Source organism: Sinohyriopsis cumingii, chromosome 10 (assembly GCF_028554795.1).
Source record: "Sinohyriopsis cumingii isolate HCF-2022 chromosome 10, ASM2855479v2, whole genome shotgun sequence".
NCBI lineage: Eukaryota > Metazoa > Mollusca > Bivalvia > Unionida > Unionidae > Sinohyriopsis > Sinohyriopsis cumingii.
The window spans coordinates 3,341,753-3,354,293 of record NC_142970.1 but is presented as its reverse complement, the minus strand read 5'-3'; the positions used below and the strand labels follow the sequence as shown (position 1 = coordinate 3,354,293).

Genomic DNA, 12,541 nt, shown 5'->3' with positions numbered 1-12,541 from the left:
TACAAGTTACTTTAATATGCAGCAGACATGAATAATTATTTGCCGTTTACCTTTTTCTTTTGAAATGGAGACATATGTCTGAGATGGATATCACCACCAAATGCATTAAAAACAAAAACCTAGTGACAAAACCCATTTGCCTTCTACAAATTACTGGTAACACAAGGTGACATGGTTAATACTTCCCACCCCGACCCCCCAACCTGATTTTATGCTAATCATCTCATCCTAAATGCATGTTCAAAATAACAAGAGGCATTCCAAATGTGTTCCCCAAGTACTTAACTCATCAATTAACAATCACGTTTACATGATGTTCCTCTGTTGATTCATATCTTGTCTACTTGGGTCTAACTGGATCGCTACACTTCTGGTGTGTCAATCACTGAAATATATTACATCGAACTCCAATTGGTGGTTTTTGATGTTCCAATCCTGGGTAAACAATAACCACCAATCAGAACTTAATGTAATGTATTCCTGCAGACAAGTCTGTACTGTAAATACTGGATCACCCCAATGAGGTAAAATTTCCATCAGTGATACTCTAATTCACTGGCAAATAGCTGAAATTATCAAACAATGCATGTTACATTGGCATAGGAGCTCCAGGTAGCCAAGTGGTCTAAGGCACTCACCTTCACATGTAACTGACATCTCACCTTCTCTTTATGGGATTTAGTCTCAGGCTCAACCAGCATGAGTGTATGAGAAAGCTTGCCAGTAACTTCCCATGGGTTGGTGGCTCTTCCTGCAATTTTTCTAGGTTCTTCCCCCATCAGATATAATAGCCACCATGTATAACCTATCATGTGCTGAAAAATGGCATTAAACCCCAAAACAGCTACAACACAATGGCATAAAGGCAAATACCATCTCTGCTGCATGAACATGACTGCTTTTCCTACATGGAGCAAATACATTGCCTTCTAAATCTGAGATGTTACACTAACAGTGTGACTTGTGCACAGTGAGTACGTGTGAAAAAATAAATTTTCAAACATCATGCATAAAATTTCCTTTTTTGACCACAGTGTCTGTGTGTGTGTGTGTGCACATATGCCTCACCACAGTACTTGAAACAACCTAAATGAACATGGGTAATGGAGAGTGCTTATTGTTCTATTTGCATCAATCTATTTCATGGCTATACTCCCCTGAAAAGTATGGGTCCATTAATGGTTAGTATTTTAACATGATTAATATAACAAATACTAATAAAGAAAAAGCTAATCTGAATGTTTAATTCAGCATGTTGAATATGTTCTAGTTTGTCCCAACTGTACATACTGCTGGTCAATGTATGGCATACACCCAGAATGACTAAACTCAACATGGTGCTTGCTGTATTTGCAAAGAATGAAATGCTTCCCCTGGAATTTAACCAGGATTCACATTATTACATTTGATTTAAAAATAAGTCACACTTGAACACTATTCCAATTAATGAAAAAATGTTTTGTGTTTTATGCATGGAGAAAAATCAGACTTAAAAGAAACATAGCCACTGTTCACATGGTTGCCAATGACAATGGCTTAAATATTCTTTTAGTGCAGTGATGTATAATAACATTTGTTCTTCAACATGCACCTCTTTTATTTACCTATAATTTCAAGCAAACTGGGTTATCTCACTTTGTCAACTTTACCTATGCAAATTAGCCCAAAGGACTCCCCCGCAGCAGTCTTCATTGGACTTAATATCACCAGAGTTATTGTGAGCCAGTTAACTTTATTAAGTAATACATGAAATGGTAGTTGATTTTATCTTTCCTTATAATTGCCACTATTTATACTACCCCCAGGATAGTTCTCTATCAGCTTTAAATTATCTCTGTGGCAAATAGCTGTGCAAACTGCTTAAGGATATCTGCACATGAACTACAAGCAGGACTGTTTCCCATTCATACATACAACATATTACAGGCATACACCCAGCTGGTGCTTTTATGTTTGTTTTTGTTGTTGATTACTACAAATCATGTTTTTTCAAAACAAGACCTTGCCAGTGGGATTGAGCTTTTAAACAATCATGCAGTTTTTGAGGTTTATTTCATGGCACATAATGTAGGTATAATATGTACAAAGATAACATGTTCTGCCTGTGACTCTGGTATGATACATGTTCTCTATGTGTGTATTGACTCTGGAGAACATTGACCGAAGGGTCTACATGATTTCAACTTCAGATCAATGTATATGATCATGGATTTCCAGAATTTTCTCCTATGATTTGCCATGGGTCATGATCTCAGACCTTTAAACCCACAAATCTACAGGTTTATTTTTTTACTGTACGTGTGAAGGGATACAAAAAATCTGGTCAATGGACTTACTCTTGAAACAAATTTTATTCTACAAAAACCACAATGACCCCAACATTTTACCTTTTCACCCTCAAATCTACATTGTTTCATGCCTTATACGCAAGCCCTCTACAAACTTGAGTTTAGGTACAAGGTCTAGAAAACTAAAGACATCATGGAAAAAACATTTCAGTCAGTACCCTTGATCATTGAAGTTTTTCCTACCAAAATCAACAAGTTTCTTCATCATCCAAAATGTAAGCCATCCATAAACTTTGGTGAAGGTACAGCTAAAATTTGTGCAGAAACTTTCTTCTTTCTGTCTGTGACCTTGACCTGTGACCCCCAAACAATGATAGACTTCTACTTATACCATGTCAAAGCCATCCACATTGTCTGCTCCAGATCTGTGACATAAAACCAATGCTGCTGTGTGGAAGCTTGGGAGGGGTTTCATGTTTTAATCAGTGTCCTTGACCTTTTGATCCCATGTGCAAGTCATCTACAAAGTTTGGTAAATGTAAATGGCAACAGGCAAGGACATCATAATATAATATGCTGTGCCTTCTTGCTGGCATGGAAAAATACCTAGGATAAAGGAACAAATGAGTGGAAATTCACTAATTCCACCATGGAACAGATTACCCCAAGATCTATAATTATTTTCCACCATGAAATGAAATGTGTGTGTGTTTTGGATTTTTAATGTAGCTTTAACAATTTTTCAGTCATATTGCTACGATGTCTGAAATCTCACAGTTTATAGTGATGACTAGCACTAAGGCATCATGCCGCAGACATGTAGCATGATGTCCCACCCAGTCACATTATCCTAACACCAGGCTGACCAATCCTACCACTAACCTCTTAATGCTGAGCGCCAAAGCAAGGCAGCTGTTAGTACCATTTTTAAAAGCCTTTAGAATGACTCAGCCGTGGTTCAAACCCGTGACTTCCCGCATCTGAGGCGGACGCATAGGCCACCGGAGCAGTGAAATGAAATGGAAACCCTTTAAAAATCAAGATTTTACATCATGATATTATTCAAAACATTTCATAGATCTTTTAAAATCTAATATGTAAATGTTGGCAGTAGTATGTACTTCTCAATCCTTTTTTCTACTCAACTTTAACATATACTCATAGGTTGTTTCCTTGTTTGTTTGTTTTCTTTTGCAAGATAATTTAACCTGTTTTGTTTTGTTTATGGGGCATGTTGGGTGGTATTTTTTTAATTTTTTTTTTGTAGAGTTGTGTTTTAAACGGGCATTTAATAATCTAAACAAGGTTATACAATTTAGTATTTCATAAAACTGCTTTATAGTATCCTATACAAATGTCTAAAGAAAGTAAAGGAATCCATCTACATACATACATACACACAGTAAAAGCAGAAAAATAAGAACACTATAAACCATAGTTATACAATGTAAAACGTATGACGTGTTATATATGTTTTGTAGCACAAAGACAAAAATATCACGTGATACGTCTTATATTTTATGATTATAGAAGCCAATGCTAAAAGTACTCTGGCGCACCTACCATTCTAAACATACTGCCTTTTCATCAAGAACAACACTCAGAACCCACAGGGGCTGCTATCCTTGCTTACAATTGACCTTTCACACATGTACTATATAATAACTAGTTATTATATAGATATGAATGACAGGTAACTTGTAAGCACAGATACGAACCCCTGTGTTAGAAACTTGCGGACATTTTGTGAGTATAATTTGCCTGGATCCTTCTTGATTTTATGATGATACTATCCGAAAAGTTAATTAATGCACGATCACGAATCTACATGTAGACATGTATTTTATAATCAAATTGGTAAATATAACCGTAAAATTTTCCCGTCTGACCCTCCGTTCACTCTACTCGCCCATGTGGTGCATATATGCCGTAAACTAAAGCTGTCGTACCCTTAAAGTTTTGAATGGGGGGCTGTGCCAAAGAACCTTTCTTCAACCCTTTTCTTAAACCTTACTCTGTATTCTCGGTGTGACATTTACTGTACAGCAGTAATAACTGGACGGCAGAAATTATCGCCAGCTTGATGCTTGATGACATACACGCATTCTTACCTGGGTTTCATTACGGGCAACGTCAAATAATTAACAATAATATAAATTTAGGATTATTTCAAATCTAGCATTTTGTTGCAATGGAGCCTTCTAAAATATCAGATATATGTTGTGTATTCTTTACATAGGATATATCGACCAGTAATATATATAAATGATATTTTGCCTTACCTAATCTGTTCACTGCAGTCCTCTTGACACTTATCGAACCAGTCTTGCCGCGGAGTTATATTTTTATTTTTAGACTTCGACACGCCTATGTATTGGTTCCGTCTCCGCGCACATGGTGACTTTGTACTGATAACATGAACATTACCGGTAAAGCCAAAGAATGTGTACCAAAATAATTGCTAGCATATATTATTTACATATTAATTTAACTTCTGCTCCACATTCATTGATGAATCACTGAACCCAACGTGAGTAAACGTTTTAGGGATGATAAATGTTGAGTTACTTTGAGAAACTTGGTCTCGAATAATGAATGTTGTTACCCCTACGGATTGCTTAGTCAGAATAACTACCATCGAAAGTAAATACTAATCGAGCGAGTCAAGTCGATTAAATAGATCTACCAGTCATCAACATCAAATTTATGCACTGTGCTTGACAACAAAGTCAATGTTTTTTAACACTGTTGTGAACGAGACTTTAAAATCACGTGGTATGTCAATTAGCTATCTCAATTAATCATTGTGTTGCCAAATTGTTCATGCTTTCAGAACCTGTATATGCTATGCATGTTTGTTCTCACATAACATAAAATGATCTATAAAACATTTATAAAAATACTCACGGGGAAATTTCTTAGCTATTCAGTTGTATTTGAATTATTACTTTGGGGAAAGTGTACATGTAATAATTAAGGCGTCAGATCAGAAGTTTGATCATAAATTTTAAAATGACTTGTATTGCTAGTTATAAAAGAGCAATTTTTTTTTTATTAACCCCGTAATAGGTTGACCAGTGGGTCGGGGAACCATCCCAGGGTCACCTTACAATCAAACATTTCTGGTTATCAGATAATCTAGGGATAATAAATATAATCTACAGAGAAAGTAAAAAAGAAAACACACACACACACACATACATATACACATGCATATGGCACACAATCTAGGTGACATGGCCTTTGTGATATTACAGTATTTTGCTCCTATTTACCATCAAGTCAGAGACAAGTTAAATGTTCATTGTTGAGGTCCATTTTTTAAGAAATTGGTCCTCTTTTTTATTTACCTTAGCAGTGTATTTTTCAATGTTCTCATGCATTGCAACTATTTGCTTAAAAGCAAAAATAGAAGGATTTTTCATATTGAATCTGCAAGTATAAATATAATATTTTGCCAAAATAAGCAGAAAATTACCCAAATTGTCCAGTTGTTCACTTCCTAAAAATGTTTCTTTTTTGGACAGATGTACAATATTTGGGCAAAAAGGTGCAAAAACTTCAATAAAACGGTACCAAAACTGTGAAGTAATACTGCAGTCATAAAAGAGATGCTCAATACTTTCAGTTTCACTCTTACAGAAAGTACATTTGTTGTCATCAAATATGTTAATTCTTTTAAGAAAATCATTAGTAGCGATTATTCTATGGATTAATTTAAAGTTAAAAGAGATCAACTTGGTATCCTTGGTACAGCATTTTGCCCGGCTATATATATCAGACCACTCCTAACTACTTATATTTTTATTAAATACTTGCATCCAAGTTTCTTGCTTCGCAGTGTGTTGCCTTTTAGCTTCCTGTAAAAGATCTTTATAAACAAACTTGACTGAATCTTGTTTTCGCAAGTTCGTTATTTTATCCTCATGCTTATCAAAATTATTATGTACTAGGTGTTTTTTTTATGGCATCTTTCCATGCTTTAGGAATTCTGGATATTAAGGAGAAGTATTTCAAGAAATCATCGCTTCATAAAAGAGCAATTTGGTTCTAATTTTATTAGAAAAGTCTGCATTTTTAATACGAAGAGCTGTTCTTTTTTTTCCTTCTAAAAGATGAACACAAATAAGACAACGATTGTCCTTAACATCATTTCCTCCCGATGTTCACTCTCTCGAAAAATCATACATGTTCTTTGTAGCTAATACAATTCAGTATTTTACCACCAGCACATGTATTCCAGCACCAGAACTCAAGTCCGGATTTAGCGTAAAATCTTGTATTCGGCTTTGGCTTTAAGCTAAAGACAAATATAACTTGAAACTGACCAATGAAATGTGCTGAGCCTGCCTTCTCGGAGGACTTGTGTCAGTGAAATAAAACCCCAACCGTTGTCCTTTAGTTTCGGCAGGATTCCGGATTCCACGTTGCGAATCAAAAGTAGTATTTTTACCAGCAGTGACGTGCACGTTTGTAAACGAGGTTTGCTTCCCTAAAGTTGTAAAAATGTACGATGATTTGTTGTGGTTTACGACTGGACCTGATGCTGCCCTAGTAGAGTGTGTGTGTGTGTGTGTGTGATTAGGATTTTTTTAAAGTAACTTGAACAATTTTTTCTGTCAGTACCATTTTTGTTAAGTCACTGAGTTCGAACCCTCAACCTCCTGCTTCCGAGGCGAACGCACTAACCACTAGGCCACCGGAGCGGTGCCCTGAGTAGCAGTTGGGCTAGGGCTTGTTGTCTGTTGCTTCTTTGCTTTTTTTTTGTTAATGGATCCTCGCCCACTGAGTTCAATTAAAGGTGCTCATGCATGGCACGCGGTCATTTTGTTGTTGTTGTTGTTGTGGGGTTTAACGCCATTTTTCAGCACACGATAGGCTATACATGGCGGCCAGTATTAATGGCGGAGAAAGAACCCAGGAAAACCCCGGAAAGAACCACCGACCCACGAGAAGCTACTGGCAAGCTTTCTCACATACCCACATTAGCCAAATCCGAGACTCGAACCCACGCAGACAGAGGTGAGATGGCAGTGATCCGTAACGGAGAGCGCTTTAGGCCAATCGGCGTGTGTTATTCTTGGATTATGTTTGGATTTGATTCTTAAAACCGTTCATTATATTTTTTCTTCTTTCATTTTTGCAAAAAAATTCCAGGGAAATAAATTATATTTTTTCAAAGCTTGTTTTATTTTCACTCTTTCTTGTCTTATTGTTTATTCGAGCCTAAATACGTAACAAAATAATTTTAATAAAAGTCTTTGTCCAAGAATTCTATATGAGCAATTAAATATTCCAAATGAAAGGAATTAATCTCTTAGATTCCAAATAATCTGAAGAAAAGTTAAGATGTAACTCCAACTGGTCATAACAAAAACAGACACCTTGATTTCTAGGAGCTTAAAAGCCCGACTGATATTATTTCTCAAAACACCACTATTAAATCTGACTACTGCGCAATTCCGGTAAAACCAGATTTTCGAAATAGAGCTTTTTTACATGTCTAAAGTCATGTACACCTCCTGCACTGATAATGAATAAAAACATTTTTAATTTTTTGTTTTTCTACTTCAACTCTTACTAATTATGTATCAGTGTCAGGAACTAGGTCGGCACTAAGATTCAAAGTTCTAATATTAGGTGTTTACGAAACAAACAGTCAGGTCCAACTAATTTTTGGAAAATGCCAAATTCCAGTAACAAAAATTACATTACTATAACATGTAATAGAATTTAAAAAAATTAAAACTAACAAACAAACAATTAAATCTAATCTAATATAAATTAAATCAAATATACATACACTTCCCCCATGAAGAAAAAGAAAGATTTTCTTTGGTACTTATTTAATTTCTTAGAAAAAAAGCACACTAGATGATCAACACCGTCTTGAATCAAAACTGCTCCATCCCAACATCACATGTATCAACAGAAAGTTTAAATGAATGGCTTAAATTTGGAGCTGTAAGAATTGTCACACTTTAAGTATGGCTTTTAACTTATAAAAAGCCTCCCAACAATTTTCGGTCCAAAGGAACTTGTTTTTCTTGCTCAATAAATTTGTCAGGGGATCAGCTATTATAGAAAAATTGGAACACAATTTCCGATAGTATCCAGCCATACCTAAAAATCGCATTAGTTGCTTTTTACTGACAGTCACAGATAATTCAGAGATAGCCTTGACCTTAGCATGTATATGTTTAACTTATCCATGTCCCACAATATGTCCTAGAAATCTTACACTAGCACGGCAGAACTCACTTTTGGATAAATTAATTGTCAAACTTGCATCAGTGAGTCTGTCAAAGAATTTCCGAATTGTCGCTAAATGTTATTTCCAGGTGTCCTTGTAGATGATGACGTCATCGATATAAGCATCACAATTATCTAGACCAGAGGTAATCATATTCATTAGACGTTGAAAAGTATTTGGCGACCCGTTCATCCCAAACGGCATTACTTTGTATTGGTAAAGTCCATCTGGAGTCACGAATGCCGAAATTTCTTTTGCTCTCTCCGTTAGTGGAATTTGCTAAAATCCTTTCAGGAGGTCAAATTTGGTGATATCATTGGTATTTCCGATCTTATCAATAAAGGCATCGATTCTTGGTAATGGAAGTTAATATGCTTTTGTCACACTGTTCATCTTCCTTTAAATCAGTACAAGTACGGAAAAGTATTATCTGGTTTCAGAACAAGTATACATGGTAACTCCGGTCACTTCTACTGGGCTCTATGAAATTATTCTCCAGGAAATATTTAATTTCTTTTTTCAAGTAGTTCTGTCAAACCATAATTTCACGTTTAACTTGAATCGCTGAATGCCCAATTCAAGCATAATTGGCTGGAAAGTTCCAGACCTAAATATTTTCAGTTGACCCGATTGGACAGATTTGGGAAGGCCAAATTGAGTAAAAGACTTTATCCAAGCTTTTACTATGGTTTTAGATTTAGTATTCATCAAAGGAATTGCGTCTGGGAACGATGTTGACGCACACATTATGGTCAACAAGTATTGGTTACCTGATTTGGTTTTAGGTGAGGCACCAACACAATCTACCATATGGTTCGTGAAAAGCAGGAATAGGCTGCAGATAGACCTTAGGTATCTTCTGATTGGGTTTTCCTACCATTTGACAGGTATGACAAGAGCTACAGTATTTACAAACATCATTTTTGATTTTTGGCCAATATAAGTGAGTCAAGATCTTGTGATAAGTCGTATTAATCCCTAAATGACCAGCCAAAGGAGTTTCATGGGACAGACTAAGTATTTCCTGTCTGTAAGATTTTGGAAAAACAATGTGATAGTTCACTGACCATCCTCGCTAGCAGGTACCTCGGGAAGTCTACTTGTTCTGATAAGAATTCCATTTTTAATGAAATAACATACAGGAACTTCAGTGGCTTCGGTTTCACTAATGGCCCTTTTAAACAAACAGGAGATCTCAGAACCTTTGTCCTATTCGACGACAAGTGATTTGTCGTTTGTCACCCTGATTAGAATAAAGAGGAGTAGTTAAAAGCGGACGACTTTGATCAATGCCTTCTGATTGATCCAAACAAGGTGTGAAAGTGACATCATAAAAAGCCTGACCAATACATGTGTCAGCTAAAGGTATAATTTCCTTATCATCATTCTCAAGAGCTTTCTTTGCCATATCTCTGGTAACTACACAAGCTGGATATCAGTCAGGGAATAATTCTTTTTCAATTGGATCAATTTTCGGATCCAAACAAGGTTTGTCATTTACAAGTGGATTAACCACAACCTTGTTTCCAGCTAGGTCGTTGCCTAGTAATAAATCAATGCCGTCAACTGTTCTGACTGTCACTGGTCCTGAGACTAAGTCTGATGACAAATTTACACCATGGAGAGGAACATTAACAAAGCCGCACTCTACTCCCGGAATAAGAACACTCTCATTAGAAGAAGACTTCTCAGAAAAAGGCAAAGTACCTGACAATAACAGACTCTGAGAAGCTCATGTGTCACTTAAACTTTTATTTTAAGAGCGATGCGATTGGCCAAATCACCCAAGAGTGATGTAGAACCCATCGATGTGAATGGTTCATCATTCTCCATAATAAAATCAGACTGGGGTTTATTAGACCCAACAAATGTATTGCTTTCAATACATGACCGTGACTATGACCTCTTAGAAATAAGAACATTTGGAATAAGTCTGTCTTGATTCTGGTGCCTATTTTTAAATTTTTTTGCAATTAGAAATAACGTGTTGATCTAATTGTTTTTCCAGAAAGGAGGTACTAACTTGATATGTCTTAAAGCATCAATAGATGAGGAGTGTTTTCCTTTTGCCAGCTCTATTTCTTTTAACCGAATTTGAAATTCTCTTTCATACTTCTCTCTTTGCATTTGCCATTTTCTTTTACTCTCTTTCCTCTCTTTTTGCATCTTCATCATTTCTTTCTCAAATTGTATCTTTTCTATCTGAAACCGCACATGTCTCATCTCGAATTCCAACCTTTTAAGCTGTACTTTTATATTCAAAACGTCCAACCATTCTTGGGTAAAAAAATTAAAATAAGTATCTACCTTTGAAGATACTGTAAAAAGTATTGCTGGTTTCATAAAGATTTCAAAAATTGTAAATTAATACTTAGGATTTAAAAAATTTCAAAAACTAGGGGAAGTCAGATTTAATAAGCCAAAATTCATACATCCAAGGACGAGCAACCCAATTTCTTTTGTTGCGTGTTTAGGCTCTCATAAACAGTAACAAGAAAAAAAAAAGTGAAGACTACAAGCTTTGTAAAATTTAATAAATAATTTATTTCCATAGAAAAAGAAGGTAAAAATGTGGAAAAGAACTTATGGTTTTAGTAATCAAATCCAAAAATAATCTATGAATAATCCAATAATTAAAAATTAGAAGTCCTATGAATAAAATATTCTAATGAATTTGAGTTCGAGTCTCGACGAAATCCGAAATGGAAGGTGATGACATATGCTATAGCCAGTTTAGTATTGATGTACCTACAGTTCTTTGTTGAACCACAAAAAATAATATTCCAGTTTTGAATTCCGAAAAAAAATTTCAATAAATGTCTTTACGCAAGAATTATGTATGAAAACTTAAATATTCCCCGGGAAAAAATTAATCTCTTAGAATCCAAATAGTATGAAGAAAAATTAAAATTTAACTCCACCTGGTCACAGCAAAACAGACACCTTGACGTCTAAGTGCTTAAAAAGCCGACTGATATTATTTCTCAAAACATCACTATTAAATCTGACTACTGCGCAATTCCGGTAAAACCAGAATTTCGAAATAGAGGCTATTTACATAAAGCCACGTACACCCAGTACAACCTCAAGTCCCACATTAAGAATGAATTTTTATATATAAAAAGTTGTTTGCTTCAACTCTAATTCTGTATCAAGGTCAGGAACCAGGTCAGCATTAAGATACAAAATTTTAATGTTAAGTGATTACGAAAGAAAAAAATAAAAACAGTCAGGTCAAACTTATTTTTGGAAAATGTCAAATCCCAGTAAACAAAATTAAATTACTATAAAAACATATAATGGAATTTTTAAAAAATTAACTAACCAACAAACAATTACATTAAATCAAATATACATAACTATATATATATATATATATATATATATATATATATATATATATATATATATATATATATATATATATATAACCGGTTAATATTTACTCTGATGTCAGAATAAAAAGAACTTTCTTCTCAGACTAGAGTTTATAACCGCTAATGTTACTGACAGTCATATTTGTTTAAGGAAACTAGCATTGCTTTTGTGCGCGTCAATGTCGTTACTAGAACTTATTAGTTTTTATTTAGTTCTGGCTATAATTTTCATTTTTTGCAAGATGGCACAGAATACGACACTAGCTGTTGCAAAGTACAATCGCCGAATTCTGCTGACCTTGCTATGGAAACTGGTAATGTTAACATAACATGTAACTTAACATAACATGTAACGTATGCATAATAATGCAGAAAGTTTAAAAACAATAACTTTTCACTAGATAAAATGGTTTTATGTTGTGAATCTGTTTTAAATGTAGTCATATAAACATGTCTTCTCTCCGACGTACCTCTTTGTTCTAAAATAAACGAAAATTATGTTGTGATCAGTTTCATTATTGTTTGGGTTTATTTTACGCTGGTTGGAGGCCTATATTACATTTCTGTCGGAGACTGTATTTAACAGTTAGAAGAAGAAGATGAAGTAGAAGAAGGAGAAGAAG

The 12,541-nt window shown here is 34.9% G+C and overlaps 1 protein-coding gene across 4 annotated transcripts in view; it reads right to left on the bottom strand.

Annotated features, from left to right (window-relative positions):
* LOC149789501 (advillin-like) overlaps positions 1–4,689 on the bottom strand; it is a 169,852-nt gene extending 165,163 nt beyond the window's left edge. For 2 of the 4 annotated variants that reach the window (XM_089971531.1, XM_089971537.1), the window contains exon 1: positions 4,571–4,689. The gene's annotated coding sequence lies outside the window, so the exon portion shown is untranslated. Of the gene's footprint in view, positions 1–3,851; positions 3,873–4,302; positions 4,325–4,570 lie in introns of those variants that run through there. The other 2 variants (XM_089971534.1, XM_089971536.1) reach the window with 2 other exon arrangements.
* Between the last annotated feature and the right edge of the window lie 7,852 nt (positions 4,690–12,541).